A 17392-nucleotide genomic window follows, 5' to 3' on the forward strand; every position below is an offset into this window, starting at 1 on the left:
TCGTCTTTGAACTCTTATAACGGATCCCCAAGAGAGGACCAAATTGCAGTAGGCTGCAATTTGGTCCTCTCTTGCACACTCAAAACTGGAGACATGATTCACTTGTAAAAGAAACCAACATCAACTTTCTAAACCTCAAGGAACAATGAATCATTGAAGGGTGGTTTCATCAAAATCGGCTAAAAATAAGGAAGTTACAATAATTAAAAATAGGAAGTCACATCAGACACTATGTAGATGTTTAACGGATGTATCAACCCACAGCAGATTTCTAAGTTTACAAGTAGGAGAGAATGCTGGCTGCAATTTCGAATAACAACAAATTCTTTACATAAACTGTAATTTTACTTTCAGTCTAACTTGTACTCTCTAAAGGTTAAAGAATCCCGTTATAAAATGGAAATTTTAAACTAGCAGTACCGACATTTTGGTTTGCCTGTTTTTATATTTCTTTTAAAAATACTAACAGGATTGTTTAAAGCAGCATACTCTCCATCTCTTTCGTTCTACTGCTTTTTTCTTTCTTTTCTCTTTGATGCAACCTTTGTAACTAGATTTTGCAGAGGAAACCAATCTGACTCACTTTGTATCTCTTGACACGTTTCGCTCTTGTACACAAGTCTCATCTGCGCTGTAGAAGAAACAAACCGTTATTTCTTTCTTTTTTTTTTTTTTTTCTCCGTGTATGTGTGCCAACCGTCGTTCCGCTACGGCGTTCACGCATTCATCCTTTTTAGCTCGATAATTCCTTTCTTCCGCAGTGAAAATGTGAGAAGGCCTTGCCTTTCATTTTTCACTTCATCGTCACGCTTTAGTGGGTAACGGAGAGGAGCGAGGGACCTGTACGGAGAGAAAAGAGAGGACGTCAGGTGTCTGCGACAGAAATAGCGGACGAAGTCGTCAGCTTCAGTTTCGCCATAAGGAATCGGTGTTAAAAATTTAGGAGGATCGATTGGCCACCCGCTGAGACATCTGCATTAATATCAGCGTGTGTATGAAACTGGCACACTGACTTTCAAAGTTACATTCTATTTATCCTTCTTTCTATCTATTCGTCGCCATTTATGATAATAATGTGGATTGTAATATGGAATTTAGGTTGGTTGTTTAGGATTTGCTTCAACTTAACTATGGTTACGAGGTCTGTAAATTGTGTGCATTCTGCAGTCGGGTTGATTGTTTTGCGGATGTTTGACTTGAGAGCCCTTGTGGATAGTACAGTTGGTTGAGTAGCCATCCTCTTCACACCGGGTGGGAAAGACCTGAGTTCGAATTCTGTCAATGACTTGAGGAATTTATCTGGGCTTTTTCGCAACATGATTGAGTTAGTCGGTCTCAGGCGAGGGAAGTATGGTTTTTCTCCTGGAAGTCAGATTTTTCGTCCAGCAAAGAGCAAATAGACCATAAAATACACACCATTTACAGATATATACGGCGCAATATGTCTTAAGCTGCTGATGTGCCTAAAACTCTGCAACAATCCAATCGATAAAAATGAGTTTAGGAGAGATAACCATTACAACCTTATCGAGACCGGTTAAATCTGCCATGCTGTGAGAAATGCTTTAAAGCAGCAAAGCGTAAGGGAGCAGCAATGCTATTCACTGTGTCCATGAGGTCATCATTTAGAGTTTTGCAAAATGGCTGAGAATTTCGGAAGCGTTTTATTTATTGCTTATTACGATGGTTCCTGAATGGTGGCTCATTGCACTAGCTAATGACAGTCCCGATGATGGCTCATTATTCTAATTTGGTGAGTGGTTGAATCTAAATGAGATCTCATTGTGTCGTCTTAACTGATAATCCTGGATGGTTGCTGCTTCAGTGGCTGATCTTGGATGGTGGCTCATTGTACTTTAGGGACTATGTAGATGGCGGCTTTTTATGCTGTCTTAGTAAGTGATCTGTACGATAAATGGTAGGGATACCAAAGGTCGGCTGGGACAGTCTAAACTCGATAAATATAATATATAGCTTATTTCATGGGTTTTTAAACTTTCATTCAAAATGGTGGATTCAAAAGATTATGGACTAGCACAGTCTTTACAAGCAGTTTTAAAAAGTAGAGACTTATACGCTGTTTCAGATTGCTCATATATAATTCCATTTTTGTGAAAAACGTTGCATGTAAAGCATTATCAGAAATCTATTGCAGTTTATTTAAAATATCATTGATAACTTGGATGAAGCACCAACATTGATAACTTGAACGAAGCACCAACATTGATAACTTGAACGAAGCACCAACATTGATAACTTGAACGAAGCACCAACATTGATAACTTGAATGAAGCACCGACATTGATAACTTGGATGAAGCGCCAACATTGATAACTTGGATGAAGCACTAACTGTAGAAAAACCACAATCACCCAGTTCTCAATAAGTCAATGGTATCTGTTCTTCAGAGGGCATCAAGAGACGGATATCTGAAAATATATATCAAATCCGTCAGTCGCATTCGCCTTGATTCTCAACCACAGAGGACCGTTCTATGGAAACTTTGTTTTACAATTGGAGGTTGGTAAGCAAGAATGCTTGTTGTAACAGGATGGGCTAACTGCACATGTTTCTTACTTAGCAATTAGGATGTCCTTTTAAAATTTAATAATTTTCATATTAATAAAACTACTACAAAATATCGAGAAACTGGTTCATACATAATTCAAGTTCTTTTCACCGTGTCTCTTCAAATATAAAGAGTTAATACGCATTACGCTACGGAGAAGGTCTTGCTAATTTACAGTCTTTTGGATCTGCCGACCATATTGATGCCTCAAGCTCTTAGTTGCCTCACCACTTCTCAGAAAACAACCTGGACTGCAATAGCACACACTCTTTCAGTAGACCTGGGTTCAAGCCCCTTACTGCTAAATACGGTCGATTTGCCAACCCGCTCTGGATCAGAGTGGCAGATTATGGTCCATTTCCTTCAACATGAATCGCTGAGGAGGCTTCCATCCTGCAGTGGATTCATAATGGCTGCAGTTTACCTATTTTTTTTCATGTTTTTTGTGTTTTTATTTAAAAAGTACAGGACTATAATAAACAAAACAAACTAGTTTTTTCAAATGTGATATTTAATTTAATAATATACTGCTGAATTTTAGTAAATTACAATGGTCATTTGTTATCAGTTTTATGAGCCCAAATAAATATCTTTACTTGACCTTTTGACTGTCCAGACTTGATGTCGTTAACAGAGGCGGGCACCCTGTTCAAGCGAAGGCTATCCAACAAGTTCAACCGATCATTTTGTTTAACCTTCCGTGTTTCAACCTTGAATAAATCACATGATCTTGCACATAGATGGCGTCTGTAGGCGTCTTGCTCCTGCGTAATTGAAAATGAGTTGTGGCGAACTACGAAATGTAAGTGAAAAAAGTGATTTATGAAATTAGAGACCTAGAGGATTATAGACCTGCTACTCAATACGTATGCAGAAAATCTATATTCATCTTTTACCATATAAAGTGCGTTGGAAATCTTATCGTTTTTTAAATCTGTGGGCGATTATTACCTGTTATAAAATTCTCCTTCATACATATGGGTATTCTCACATTCATTGATTATAATTATACCATACATACATACTCGTACTATATGCATGATTGCGCTATTGTTATTGGGTTTTAGGAGCATCAGCGACTAAGGACATGTTGATCCTTGTATATTCTCCGTAATTTTCTGTAAATTGCGTGTGTTCTGAGGTCGATTTTCTGTTGTTGGACGAAAAACCAGAGTTTTCGGGAAAAAAAACTATGTTATCATCGCCTGAGATCGACTAACTCAACCACGTTGTGAAAATGGCCCATAAAAATTCCTCTCCTCATCCATGGGACTCGAACTCAAGTCTTTTCCATGTGGTGCGGGGAGGCTGCGATCCTACCAACTGTGCTACCCACGAGGGCGCGTAATGCACCTATTATATTCACCATATTCGTCCGTCTCTTCGTTCATAAACAATATCTTAGCTCTTAGTGACTGAATTTTCATGCATTTTTATATTTCTGGGTCCTAATAAAACGATTTGTGGATTCATCCCAAATTTCATTAAAATTGGAGAAATAGAAATCCAGCAATCATTATTTCTTTGTCCATTCGCACGTAATAACTCGACTCCCAGTGAATGGCTTTTTCATGAATTTGTCATGGATTTGTCGATCCTTCTCAAATTTCACTTAAAATTCAGACCAATAGAAATTCGGAATTTGTTATTTATTATTTTCATATCACAGAGGCTATCCGTATATTGTATTTGGTTTTCTTTTATATCTGATTTTAAAAAGCATCCGTTATTGTTGAAGCAATTTTTCGATAGCTGTTAAACGGCCAAAGAGTAAAGTTCAATACAATAAAAGCACCAAATTGTAGTGAAGTCTGCTATAACGTAATTTTTCCAAAGTTGATCTTTATTGATCTCTTATTTTCTTTGAAAGCACTTTCATACTGCTTTCTACAAGTGGGTAGCACCTAGCGATTCTCTAATAATTTCACAACAATTTTTCTAGTGACAATAGACTGCTTATCTTTTTCCTTAACACTATAATGTTTCTAGACTAAAAGAGGTTATTTGGTATCAGTACTTTGTAGACAGTAAGGCATGACCAAGTCGCTGGTAACAACTAACTTATGTATTGGTCTCACTCCCTCACGAGTTAGTCTATGTTGGCATCGAAAAAACAGCTTTGATTTGTTATAATTATGAAGGATTGGCCGTCAGCGATTGCTGATAGTTAATGATGTTGGGGTGTTTTGCGATGGCCGCGTACTTGTTTCAGAGCTGTTTTATCGATTGGCAAGTGCACATTATCAAGACATTTATGTAAATAGGACAGCAAAACGTCGTAGCTGTTTCATATGTTTGCCTCGTTTTGGGTTAAAGGAGCACGTCATTGCCGACTACACAACGGTATCATCTGGTGGCGACATGCCCAACGCTGTATTGGAGGGCTTTTGTTAGAATGATTTGTTTTCTTATCTTCTCAGGCGAGAGAACACTGGAAGATCTCACTGGGGTTCCAAAAATTACTAGCCAAGATAGATAGATGGCGGTTTTCTCTCTCTCTCTCTCTCTCTCTCTCTCTCTCTCTCTCTCTCTCTCTCTCTCTCTCTCTCTGTGAAATATGTAAAAGTCATAAAAATTACTGTTCTAGAAATGATGGATGAAAAGCAAGAGAAGAAAGTATTAAAGATTTCGGCAATAAAGATAAACTTTAGGGAAGTTAAAGGCACTGACAAAATACATAAAGAAAGAGAGATAATTATAATAACTTAAATCCTGTCTTGTAACTGTTTCTTTACAGGGCTGTTTTTTCATATTTTGAAACTGTGATTCGCTTATTGCTGTCAATAAATTTGCATAGTTTCTAAATGCATAAATTTTTAAATTATATATAAACAAATGAAGTTAATCAAAAACACTTTAAGTAATATAATAATTCTTTAATTTCCTTATTTTTTTCTCTGTTTGATGGGATTACAGATGCTAATTCAGAAGAACACTGGAAGTATTGATAGGAAAGGCATGCAGCAGAAAATGAATGAGACAGAGAATGGAGAGACTTTGTAAGGTACGGATCGTTAATTAATGTTGGAAGAGAGTGGGGGAATTATATGACTGCACTCTTTTGAATGGGTCTAGAAGATTTAGACTAAATTTAGGCAAAGTAGACAGCATGTAGTAGGAGAAACTTGCCGAACTTTGAACTATCTTTCGAATTTCAAAACCAAACGTTGCACTCTGATCTGTAATGAATTTGTCAACTCTTTTAGCTTGTCATCTGGAGAATGAACGGAAAATTATATTTATTTTTTGACAAAGATGAATTTCAATACGTGCAGTACAATGCTTCTGTTAGAATTTAAAAGCTTGCGGTCTATTAGCAAATAACAGTTTCAATGTTAACTATGGGGAAGTATGTCATTTAACTTCCTAATAAATCTTACCTTCCGTCATAATGGCATAATATTCCACAAGGCTCTGAAGGGCGTTCTTTTCAGCCTTGCCAAGAATGAAACATAACCTAAAAACCTTAGACCGCCTCAAGGCTCTTGGTAACACCTTAATACGTGACTTTTCGCACTGCAAATAAAAACATTGGCCACAGAACGTCAGTGTTCAATACTAGATCAATATAAAGTTGCATATTACGAGAATATTTGAAGAGGTTGTGCAAGATATTAAAAGAAAAATTAAAGTAAACAGTATAGCTTCTAAAGTGGAGATTCATTTGGATGAAATGTTGGCATTAAACGTGGAAACTTTTCTGAAGAATTTAACGAGAATGTAATTATTCGTCGTTGCACTGAAAAAGGCCATCTCAAACAATGACCAGAAATTCTTTTAATATTCAAACGTTAGCAGAAGAATTCCGAGAATGTAACTAGAACAGGGATATATGACACACCACTCGTTAACACATGGGCGTATGGAGTTGTGATGTTTTAAGTTTTCGAAGCGTTCTCATTTGAACCGTATTTTAACTGTAAGTAATCTTAGATGCATTCTAAGGACCATGAACAAAGAGTATACTCGCTTTTTAAAATCATTTTGAAGAGACAATTTTAAAGTTTGGAAAAAATTCGTCTTCGCTTGCTGGAATCTTAATTGTACCTTGCTGTGCCTTGCTGGAATCTTAATTGTATTGTCTTGTGCCTTGCTGGTTACACTTCATCTCGGTATTATTTATTGGAGATGTGTAATGAGTAGTCGATTCTGAATTGATTGATCAGCTGTAGTTTGGAAAGAGTCTGTCAGTATACTAAGTCTTGTGATGTTTAATTTAACTATTTTCTTGCATGGTTTTCATAATATCTGGACATCGACTATGTGTATTTATACAGAATTAATTGACGTTATCAGTGTTATCAGTTATTTGCTTCTCTGCAAAAATTTAAAAATATACAAGTTTTAAAATCTTGTATTTTCAAACAATTCCAAGTTTTGTTCCCACATCTGTAATTTTTTATATATTACACGTTATGATTTTCACAGATTTAAATGCGAGTACAAAAAGGGGGATTTTCCATTACATAAAGTAGGCGTTTGCATAAGGTAAAGTAATGTAACAGGAATAACTGTGCAAATGTTTATTCAACTAAAAATAAAGGCGCATCAGCGAACTCCGAAGCTTGTGTGCCTAATGTGGCATTCAGGTGAGATGTAAATCTGTTCCCTGTTACACGGTCATCTATTCCCAAGTTGGAATCGTGAAAACCGAATGAATAATAAATTCGACTACATATGATGAATGTTGGCTGTCCATCGACTAGAGATAGATGCCGTTCCAGGAAGCCAAAAACATGCACACTCACTGAAGAAAACCCAAGGGTTTCTAGATTGCCGCCTTCTAAAACAAGATTGAGTGCTTATAATTTTAGAAGATCCAAGTTCCATGAAATGCGCATAAGGAAGATTTAAACGGCGACAATAAAAGAAAAACTGTTTCCACAATGTTGCAAAACATGACGAAATACAGAAGCGCTCAAGTTAAAATGAACGCGATAAAGAACACTCGTACCTTCCCTAGACAATTTTTTTGTTTGGTTGAAGCTGAACTTCTTCAGTCCGCGCTGGTAGCACATTGAGTACTGTATAATCCCCGTTCTCCCCACACCGCGTGATGAAAGCTCGGGTTCGAATCCCTTAAATGACTCGAGGAACTTTTATGGGATCTTTTCACTCCGTTGATGAGGTTACTCGTAGATTGCAATGTTTTTTCTCTCGGAAACTCAGGTTTTCATCCAGCAAATTGGGAAAATCGACTAGAGAACTCAATTTATGGACATATTATACATGGATAAATGAGTATCGGATGGCCCTAATACAACAGTTTTTTTTTTTTTTTAAACCAGTAAACTGTTTGTACCTTCCTTAGGGTTTTTTTTTTTTTTTTTCACCAATGAAATCTTTCTTGGGCCAACAAGGATTAGATCAGCCATACAATTAATTGTTAAAATTGATTATGCGCCAGTTCTATTTTTGGCCGATGGCACTTCTAGATGTCTCAGCTTTATCGGTAAAGTTTCTTTCTTAGTTGCGCGTGCCCCTTAGTGCTTTAAGTTTCTGAACTGCAATGAACGTTTGTGTAAGATTTTTTCGAATACCGTACATGTCTCATCTTCATTTTGCGTCATCCGTGTACGTGGAACAATGATCTCTTCGGAAATCTATACGAAAGAGGCAAAACCATCAGAACTGCAGCAGATGGTCAATAACGTTTCCATATATAGTGTCCTTATAAGTCTGATAATTGGTTTTCGTTGCAGGGCTATATATTGTCAATATATATACTTCCTTCTGTTGACTTTTAATACGTTATTATAGAACTATACCAGCGGGTGAAAAAGTTAATTTACCAACACAATGATCGAACAATATCCATTTCTTGATTCCCCCCACTTTTTTTTTCTTTATTTCTCTTCGGAAATTTGGAAGTTTTGGAAACTGTCAGTCGGTATTAGAAAGGGTTGCTTGGTTATTTCTTTCGGAAACGGGTTTTCATCCAACAAACAGCAAGTCGCTCATATAATACATGTTTAACCACACAATACTCTGACTTTCACAACCTTGGTTGCCTTGGCGTAAAAACAAAAAATGGTAAAGAAAGTTGATAATTCCATGGTGCCGTGTGAAATTTCAGTATGAAAGCTAGATAAACTCAAAAAATATTTGGCCAAAAGTATTTTCTCTTTTAGAAAGTTCCAAAAGAGAAAATACTTATTGAGAAAATTGATTTGCATCCATGAAGGGAGAAGTGGTAACTCACCCATCCATGATAAGATGGCAGTGACTGTCAAGGTAGCCACTGCCATCTAAACAGCTACCTCAAATTGTCCGAGCAGTTTAAGAATGGCGAGATACTATTAAAACGTCTCTTTTGGGAAGTTTATCCCAACCCGTGAAGTATAAAGTCTCCTCTTCATATGGTGATGGTTGATCGTAGGTAGCGTGAAAAATTGAACTATTGCAGGAAATATTTATTGCAGTGTGCAAACCTTTTTATTTACTTTTGGTACCATTATGAAAAGGAATCTAAATAATCAAATATACACATAACATTACTGATGCATTACTCTTATAACGAACTGGAACTGAGTTCCTCAGCGTTCCTGTCTCCTCCGAACCATGCTTTTAAGATGGAAGATAGTAAGAATGTTATGGTATTCATAATTTTTCATAATCGAAATTATCGATTACGACTGCTCTATTGTGCTTAACAATTGCTAAAAATAGCTTTTAATATGATAAAGAATATGTACTGTTCTAATTCTAATGAACTTATCTTTACATAATAAAAAATTTAGAATTTGGATCGTAAATATTAAAATAATCGATGCTTAACTGTTTAAAGATTAATGGCCGTACGTTTCATCCTTTCTGGATAGATCTTGTGACTAAACAGCAGAAATGTTTCTGAAATAAAAATTTACCTAGTTCTGGATTTAGTTCAGCTACTAAGTGTGCCCTTCTTGGGTTATGAATGGAAAACGGAGAAGCATTTTCAATTCACCTGGAAATATTCGCGTTAGGAATTTGAAACTTGGCTGGAAATTTCATCTTTCTCTATATATCTATCTTCTAGAGTTACACATTTTCCCATCTGTGGATGAGCTCTTTCAGGCCTCCTGAATAGAGCTCCCCACTTTGAGCAGAAAGCCAGGCTTCCGTTTTATTAATTAACTCCTCATCAGTTTGAAATATGCGGTCCCGTTATAGTTTCATTTTAGGGAAGAGGAAGAAAGCTGAAGGTTAGAGATCGAGAGAATAAGGTGGGTGCTATAGATTTTCAAAGCCACACTTGATCGTAAAGTCCACTCTCAGACTTAGCAGCCTAGGGAACAGGAGCATTGTCAGCTAGGAGACGGTGCCTCCCAGTGATGCTGCTGCCTTTTGGAAGGTAATTTGTAAAGGTGATGCCTTTAGGGTCCCAGAAGACTGAATACATGACCTTGTTAGCAGATAAATAAACATTGCCTTTTTTGGGGGTTGTTGAAGATGAATTTTTCCAACTTTTGCTTATTTGTTTTGTTTCTGGGTCATAGTGATGTACCCAGCATTCATCCATCATCACAATTTGGCCAAAAAAGTAATCGAAATTCTCTCTACAAAGGTCCAACAATTATGGAACTTTCTTTCCTGTGGAGCTTTTGAGGAGTTGTCAATAATCTCGGAACCCATTGGGCTACATTTTAGATATGTGCAAGAACTCGTCCATTATTGTGCAAACAGACCAATAGCTACTGCTCACTTCATTTGCTATCAATTTAAAATCACATGCCTGTCTTCAAGGACTAGCTGTTCCATTTAGCAACAATGGCAAGGTCTTCCTTCTCTTGGATCATCGTGCATACTGCTTCGCCCACACCCGAACTGTCTTTTCCAAATTCTCCAGGTCTCATATGCCTTACAAATGAAGAAATTTTATAACAGTTCGGACTTCATTCTTCTCCACCTCTTGCTGTATTCATGGTTATAGTTTAGTAACCGATGAATCTAGAAAAACAAATAAATATACATTCATTTATGAGAATTAGTAATATATATACTACTAATTCTCATAACTGAATGTATATTTATTTGTTTTTCTAAACGTAATATCAAATCCCTAACTCAAATATATCTAGTTAAGGTTGAATACTTATTGACCGCCCTCGCATTAATTCATTTTTTATATCAATGATCAGCCGTACTCGGTTCCACAAACAAAAGTATATCGCATCTTGTGCTTTGCTAGCAGCATGACTCCAGTATATTCGTCAATTTAGGATTGCTTCGTGCAAATACTACCTAAAGATTACTTGCAATCTTAGTGATCATTATGCAGGAAAAAGAAGGAATAATTACTTCTAGGATAATCATCGTGTGTATGTGCGTGAGCGCGCGGACTACCAGGAAAAAGAACAAATTTTATACGTCATACTTTGTCCTCGTGGGTAGTACAGTTTGTACAATCACTGTCCTCCTTATAGCGGTCAGGAAAGATGTGAGTGCGAATCCTGTCATTAACGCGAAGAATTTTTATGGACCTTAATTCACAACGTGGCAGAATTAGTCGGTCTCAGGCGAGGGTATCATGGTTTTTCCTCCCGGAAACTCGGGTTTTTCGTCCAGCAAATCAATTTAGTTGATTTTAAAAACACCACATTTATTTTAGTAGCACGAAGGAAATGCAGAATTTTATTCAGCTTTCACATTTGAAGCGCTATTAACAATTCCATTCACAAACTTTCCTTATCAAATGTTGGCAGTTGTTGACAGGGTTGGTATGCGAATTAAACCTTAACTCTGGCTATTACCAGATAACCTTGACAGAGAGAATACTCACACACACTGCATTTCGTTGTGTGCGTATATTATTAGCCTAAATCGTTGTCTAGTTGCATAGACTACTTAGTAGAGGAATTATGTGCTGTAGAGAATCTCTTAATATACTCAAAAGGTATGCAACATTACTGAAAAATAACATGACATTGCATTCATCCTTAGAACAAAGTGTTCTTTGAATGCAATATCATGTTAAGTGCTCCAGTCGTGACTTTTTTTTTCCTCTTTTTCTGAAGATGCGCGTGTGGGTTATATTTTGACTAAAAGACCAAAGAGAAGATCCAAGCGGTAAATCATTCTGGGTTACGTAAATGGGTGGACAGGTCGGAAGATTTATAGGAAATGATTGCGTATCTTAACGGAACTTCAAATCCTGCTTTGATTGAAAAATATTTTCTTAAGAAGAAATAACTTTCGAGCATTAAGTTGTGTTCTTGAATGTACTCATTTAACAAAGGTTAAATTGGAGTTTGTCTTCAATGACTGCATATGTGACAACCTCGCTTATTTTTGACCAGAAAATTAACAAACGTTTTATATAAAAAGATGCAGAAATAAGTGGATCAGAAAAGAAGTTCATTCTTAATAAAAACTTAACACAGACAGCACATGAACTGAGCGGTACTTGAGAAAAATAACCACCATTTACTCTATAAGAATATCATATTTAATACATTCGGTATTAAAATTAAGGAATGTCATCAAATAATCATTTTTTCTCACATGCTCTCCCTATAAATGAAATACTGATATAGAGATTAAGTTGCTTATATGAAATAGCAAATGTTTTCGGTTGTTTCTTAGCCAAGTCGCGGGTTATAAGAATAAAGTTGATGGAGACGAACGGTTCCATCAGGAATCATTCATTGTCCATAAACAGACAAATTCTTTGACAATGTTCAAATCCCAGTATTATCAAAACCCACAGGTCCAACAAATTTTTACATTACATAATTAGAATATTGCTTTGCAGATCTCATACTTTGACATTAGCAGATATAAAGTGCAGTGAGATAAAATAACATGGGAACTGAGTGAAAAGAACCTTCAGATTATAAGAATCATTTTTTTTTGTTAGTACATCGGTTTCTGTGGCCATAGTGCACCTCCCAAAGTTTTTGCATTTTCTACTCTGATCCAAGTCCGAGGCTGGATTCGAACCCGCGACCTTTGGGTTGCCAGGCAGGCACTTTACCCACCCTAGCCCGGTCGACTATAAGAATCATCAATACACTGATTGGAGCTATATTGTGCCGTATATAATATGTCTGTAAATTGCATGTGTTCTGTGTTCGATTTGCTATTTGATGGAGAAAAACCAATCTACCATCGCCTGGGTCTGACTGGATGATGTGGACTTGTCTGTTCTTTCATGGATCGGAGAATTTTATATTATTTTCTGTTTCTCTCCAGCCCATTACAGAGCAGAAATTGTTACCTCGTATATTTTACAAGAGGCAGGACTTTTGCTGATATCTAGAATTGGCTCTTGTGGTACGTGATTTTTATTTCTTTATTTTTATTATCTCTCTCTTTATTTTTGATCCGCCTTCTCACTCTTGTGCAGGGGTAGAATCTTTTACTGGTACCACTGATTGGGCCTTAATGGTACGGAATGCTGGCACCCACAAGACTTTCACTATTGACTGTGGGTATGAGGTATGAGGTATGAGGTATTGAGGGTCTAGCGGCTCCTGGGATTTCTCCCATCTCCGCGAATGTTCTATGTATCGGTGACAGTACCCTGTCAAAGCCAGAGATTTAGAAGTGTGTGGGTCATGAGTAGTGTTATATGTTGTGCCCATTGTTTCTCCGGCTTATTGGCCGCCAGGCCCCTAATGGGACCAGACGTTGCCCATACCTCGCCACGTGGAGGCTAGCCGGGTGTTACCATTGAGTCAATTGTACTCTGGCAGGTCCTGCCACTTACTTTCCTGGGATTTTAGTGGCTAGGACCTAAAATAAAATTGGAACGACCGCGGTTGATTTTAAATCACTTACATTAAAGCACTAATATGGGGTTTGACGCTGAAAGCCTGTTTCTAAAGTGCCTAAAAGGTTGGGCGAAAATTTTTGGTGTATTTTAAATTTGGACGTGTAGGGCTATACGCTGTGCAAGAAAAAGTGCTGGGAGGGGAGAGTTTAGGTTGGGGGGTGAAATAGGAAGAAGAGGGTCGATAGGGTAGGTGACCCCCAATTTTTCAGTGAGGCATGCCCATGCCCCACCAGAGGGAAGAAATGGTGTGGCAGGGAAGAGAGGCGACAGCAAGCCGTCACCTCCCTCCCCTGCCGGGAGTGGGAGTAAAAGAATTGCACTGCACAAGAGAGTGCAGAGCATAGAGCCAATATGTCTCCGTTGAGGCAGCAACTTGGAGTTTCTCTATCTTCGTTGGTCTTCTCTGTCATTGATAGCCATATTTTTCCTCAGCTAGGAACACTGGTCAGGTCCATTGTTGGTCTGTTAGCTATGGCTGTGGTTCTCTTCATCATGGAAAGATCCGCAGCTCCATGGGGTTATTCTTGCGATCGCTGGTTTTAGATGATTAGTAGTAAGCAGGTTCCTGGGCGAGGTTCTCCTTGAGTTATCTCCACGTGTGTTCTGTGTCTCCTTTTTTTTTTTTTTTTTTTTTTTTTTTTTTTTATCTTCTTCTGTAGATGGCTATCAGTGTTTTACGCCTACCAAATAGTTTTTGGGCATATTCCTTTAGCTCCCTGTATTCCTCAAGTGAGTCCAATAGATGTGATTCCAAGTTCTTGGGGAGGTAGTGTATTGCAGTGATCAGTCTGCACCTGAGGTCCTCATAATGGGTGCAATCATACATAACGTGCTCCCAGCACTCAAGCTCCCCACAGGCACATCTCGGATCCACCTCAATCCCCAGCGCTGCCAGCTTGGCTTTAAAGGCCCCGTGACCAGTCAATAAATAGGTGGTATATAAGCCAGGTTGAAACCAAGTTGGGGGACTGGGGTACATCCTGTCGATGTTCGGAATGAATTTCCTGGTGATATTTCCCTTATTTGAGTTGGCCCAACGCTCCTGCCAAACTTGCATCAGGTGTTTTTGCAGCCTTGTCTTTTCATTTTTTTTGTGGTGCATTAACGTCCACAGTATAGCCATGGTATGTACAAGGTATTCCTTTCTCTATGTGGTAGTTCATTCCCCTACGCATGATCTCTAAGTCAAGGGGAAGAGCTCCGGCCAAGACCTGCAGCGCGTGGGTACTGGTTGTCCTACAAGCACGTGTAACTGTCAGTAGGATTGTTCTTTGCGTTGCATCAAGGATGCGTCGGTTTACTACAGTTCCTGTTTTGGAAAACCATATTGCTGAGGCGTAAGTGATGATCGGTAGGAAGGTTGTTTTATAAAACAATGATAGGGTGCGTTGGTTTAACCCCCAGTCCCGCCTGACGATCCTAGCCACCAATCCAGAGTATCTTTTGATTTTGGCTCTGATATAAGTTAGATGGTGTTTAAAGGTAAGATTACCATCCAGTATAACTCCTAAATATTTTAACTGGGTCACTAATTTTATTGTGGTAGGTCCCACCTTTATTTGTGGCGGTCTACTTATATCAAGCTTGCCTTTTAGCAGGACGGAGGACGTCTTTGTTGTTGATATCGTCAGGCAGTGGGTTCTGGTCCAGTTTTTCAATATCAGCATTGCCTGATTGGCCTTTTCCTCTAGCTGGGCCCGGCTATCTGCAGCAATGGTGAGGACCAAATCATCAGCAAAGGCTTGGGAGCGCACATCACCGAGGTGCAAAGCCAAGAACCCATCCAAAACCATATTCCACAGGAGCGGTCCCAGAACAGAACCCTGGGGACAGCCCCTGTGGACATCACGATTCACTCTACCATAAGGTGCTTCCACGATGATGCGTCTCTCGGAGAGATATGACCTAATTATGGAGTATAAGTTGATCGGAACTTGTGCCAGCCTTAGTCTTGCCAGTACGCTCGGCCACCAAATGGTGTCGAACGCCCCAGCGAAGTCAACGGAGATGGCTAGAAGATATTTATTATTGCAGTTTGCTGCTAATTCCGATAGGCTACGCAAGGCTTCCACAGTAGACGAACCCTTCTTGAATCCGTATTGCGATGTCTCTGTGAGTTTCGCTGCCTGGTAATGCTGATGTATCCTTGTGCAGAGTAGTCTTTCAAGCAGTTTGCTTGCAACCGGCAGTAGGGCTATTGGCCGATAAGAGTTTGGCAGGTGGGGTGGTTTGTTCGAATTTTTGGCGATTAATTTTACCTTTGCTGTCTTCCAATTTTTGGGGAAGATGCCCTTAGCCAAGCAGCTGTTATATAGGTGTAAGAGGAGGTCTGGAACAATCTCCACGGTCTTCTTAATAATTTCGGGTTCTAAGTAGTCCAGGCCTGGACATTTATTATTTCTTATCAGGGTTGCCATTTGTTGTAGTTCATCCCGTGTGAAGGGTGGCTCCTGAGTGTCTGTTGAATAAACTTCATTATCTTGACAGATGATAAGTTGCTCTGGCAGTGTTGGCTCTATTGGTTTCGGGAAGATGGCATCCAATATATTGCTTATAGATTGTTGCCACGTGGTGGTATAATCACCTTGTGGTGTCTGGGTGGTTGAAATGACTTCCCCCCTGGGAAGTTTATTCGTCACTATCTTGTATACCACACCCCAGGGTTCAGTGTTCCCTGTTGTGCTAACAAAGGTCTCCCAGGCCTTGCGTTTGCTCTTGACGATCGCATTTGTGTAGCTGTTTCTGGCTTCTCTATATCTTTCCCTTAAAGCTTCAACCTCATGGGCCGGCCATGTGCGCCTTGCCCGTTGGAATTGTTTTCTTCTTTTAATTGTTTCTCGTCTGAGCTGTTGAATTTCCAGGGTCCACCACGGGAGAGCCCCCCGGATCAGGCTTCTTCTTTTTATTGCTGCATTGCTGGCTTCTGTTATTATCTTGGTTACTTTAGTTTGGGTTTTATTGGGTTCCTCGAGCTGATTTGTCCCAGTTAGATGTTGGGCCGTTGCTGGTATTAGGATTTCCTTAAAACGTTCCCAATTTGCTTTGCGAATGGCATAGCGGCTTTGTATTTGCTTGGATATTGGGGCTCTGTCAAGTGACCTTGCTATCTGATAGGTAATCACTCTGTGATCGGACGTTGTCCACGAATCCCGAACAAGCCAATCCTTTATATAGCCTGCGACGTTCCTAGTGGACAGCGTGACGTCGATCGTGGCCTCCCACAGTGTGTTACAGAACGTGGGCAGTTGGTGCGGCCGATTTAGTACCATGATCGGGGAGAGAGAGGGCGCTGACCAAGTACTGGCCACACGCATAGTTTTGGTGCTCCGTTATTTGTTGTGCCGTTTATTGGTTTCAAGTGTCACAGTTTCATTTATTTTGTGTCCATCAAGTTCCTCTTTTCAAGATGTGTCCATGGACATCAACTTCGTGAAGATCGGCCAAGGTAATCGAAAGTTATGAAAATTTTTATTAGCGTTGATCTCGCCGGGTCACAACGTGATTTTGCATTGCATATTGTTATATTGCCAATTTTGTTAAAGTGAATAGTACAACAAATAATTCCTAAATATTGATGATAGTAATTATCGGGAACAGTAATTGAACAGTTCTACAACCACATGTAACTTTCATAATGAATTTTGGATATTTTGCTAGTTTTCCTTGTTTGACTTTAGTATGCTGGTTAATAAACAAAGGCCTTTGTTCTCAATTTACGCCACGCGGTCAAGCCCTGATTGGTCAAGCCCTGTTTGAGTGACCGTTGCGTGAGTTGGTAGCTACGTACCTCAAGACATCTATATCCAGAATATTTATTGGTACTAAATTTATTAGATTTAAAATATGAATAGAAGTTATTAATTTAATTACATTTAAGATATTGAGAACATGTATATATATATATATATATATAATAATATGCGCAGTGCCGTGCTCCCAATGGCTCCCCAGGACGAACAATAAACCAAGCTCGTCATCCAGTATTCTTCATATCTAGGGGTTAAGACTTCCCCCCCTCCCACTCGCAAGACTCTGAACTAAACACTGCACCCCAGCAGCAAAGCAAC

This window comes from Mastigoproctus giganteus, chromosome 12 (assembly GCF_048544385.1).
Source record: "Mastigoproctus giganteus isolate SK-2022 chromosome 12, ASM4854438v1, whole genome shotgun sequence".
Classification (NCBI taxonomy): domain Eukaryota; kingdom Metazoa; phylum Arthropoda; class Arachnida; order Uropygi; family Thelyphonidae; genus Mastigoproctus; species Mastigoproctus giganteus.